The following is a 2,153-nucleotide window of genomic DNA, read 5'->3' as shown; positions in this document are numbered from 1 at the left end:
CTAGAATAGAATTAAATATAAAATCAGCCATAAGGTCACAAACATGCCTCCCTCTTGCTTCAAGCAGCTCTACACTTGGGAAATTCAGTACCTGTATCAAACACAGATGTTGCATTTATGCAGACTTTTTGCTTCTGTATTAACAAACTAGCCGATGGCATGCAAGAGGGAATACAGATAAATCCCTTGGGGCACAAATAAAAAACCAAAGCTAAGTGTCTTGCGATTTCTACAAGCTTGGTATGGCCCTTCACTAAGGAGGGAGGAAGACCATAAGCCCCAGGTGCTTGTCACCATCCAGCCTAATTTAGCCAGCAACTTTTCTGGAAGAAGTTTCCAGTTGTCCTCTGGAGCTCAAAAGCCTTTGTCAAACCAGCCCACTACGGGGGCTCCCTGCTGCAGGTCAGCCCCTGAGACACACAGAGGGAGAGGACTTGAGATGGAAGGATGAGGATACTCCCCAGTAACTGCGGTCAACAGCACTTAAACGCTGAACCAAACAGCACATGAGAAAAATCTCTCTCTCTCAGGTGCTGACAGATGGGCAAGGATGAAAGACACAAGTTAATCACCAAAGTCGAAGAGAAGCTGTCAGGAATTACCCTTGCCACAACAGCCCCTCCTCCTTCTGTGAAGCAGAAGACAGTATCACCACGTTTCAAAACAGACACAGAGCAGCTAAAGGACCTAGATTTGTCAGGCATTCATGGGGCATGGGAGGTGCCTGCTAGAGGTGATGAAAATTTGCTGACCAAGTGAAAAATGCCTGCCTGGGGTTGTTATTTAAAGAGCTGCTGGTGTTCCTCAGCTCATTGGTGCTTTAGGACAGGAGTGACATGTGAAAGTCCCTGAAAAACCTCTTCACACCCATTCCAGAAACACCACTTAGAGGACAAAATTCTTCCTCTTATTTTGCAGTCTTATGCCACAAAGCAGATGTAGGCATCCTCTGCCATAATCTATAGGTAGTCTGCTCCGATCTTAGATGTGCTTTTTGCACCTGAAATGCTTGACTACTTTCCTAAGCATAAGCTCATCAGAAAACAAAGCAACCACAGTCCCACAGACAAAATTCCCCAAAGTCCCAACAAAGCACAGTGCCCCAAGGTACTGTCTGCCCTGAAGAACCAAACATGCCACCCTGGTTGCTTCATTCTCTGTTTCCAATTGCACTCATTAAAAGATTTTTCAGTGCTGCAATTCCATCGAGACACCATCTTGTGCCAGTGAATATACAGAACAAGACACTGGCGGCTCATTTCTCACTTGTAATAGTGCTTGGGATCATTAAAAGAAAACCAGCTGGCAACTTGAGGTGGCTGGCTGAAATCTGCAAGTAGGTCCTTCTGCTATCAAGGGAGGGCATGGCTCCCTGGCAGCATTTTCAGCCAACAGCCTTTGCCCATCCAGCACTTGGTTGTGGCTGATGCAGTGCTGTGGCTCACCCTGTGCTTGGGCAGGCAGCACCAGAGCACCCTACAACTACTTTTGGGGAAGCAGCCCGCACTGGGACAACAAAACATTTCCAGCCCAATTGCTATTCAGTAGGCAGGCAGAGGTTTCTTGCACACTTCAGCATGTCCCAAATGTTCCTATCGTGAGTAAAGAAATTCCAAAACCTTACAGTTATCTTTAAAAAGCCCACACATTAAAACTGTAGTATAAGCAATGTTACAACCTGACAGTATTTTGTCAATATAGCTGAACAAGTGGGAAGAAGAGGAGGAGGAAAGTCACACTATTGAGGCAAAATCCTCAGTTGAAAATATGTTGATCTAACAGTGGGGATAGGTGGTATTTACATTTATTAAAGTTGAAGAAAGCACTGTCCCGGGTTCCTATTCAACACCTATCCTATGTTAAAACGTCCTTCAGCGTCAATTAAGAAAGATAAACAAATGGGAAAAAAACATACTGACAAGGCCCACATAGCTCAGCATGCAATGAAGACAACTAAAACATATGGTATGTGAATCCCCACGGGCACACACCATTTGGGGGTAAAGCTCAGTACTTTAGATATTAGCATCTTCCCAAAGCTTCTGAATTAGTATGAAAATAGGATGGAACTTGTCCCCTGTTTCACTTGTGGCTCAATGACAGAGGAAAACAAGTCGATTTTGCACTTGATAGGTCAATATTTGTGATTTAGA

The 2,153-nt window shown here is 44.5% G+C and overlaps 1 protein-coding gene across 3 annotated transcripts in view; it reads right to left on the bottom strand.

Moving 5' to 3' along the window:
* RREB1 (ras responsive element binding protein 1) overlaps positions 1-2,153 on the bottom strand; it is a 125,053-nt gene that overhangs the window by 3,762 nt on the left and 119,138 nt on the right. The window lies entirely within an intron of this gene.

The sequence above is a fragment of the Athene noctua genome, chromosome 2 (genome assembly GCF_965140245.1).
Source record: "Athene noctua chromosome 2, bAthNoc1.hap1.1, whole genome shotgun sequence".
Classification (NCBI taxonomy): Eukaryota; Metazoa; Chordata; class Aves; order Strigiformes; family Strigidae; genus Athene; species Athene noctua.
The sequence above is the reverse complement of the archived record's forward strand: the minus strand, read 5'-3'. Positions and strand labels throughout refer to the sequence as shown.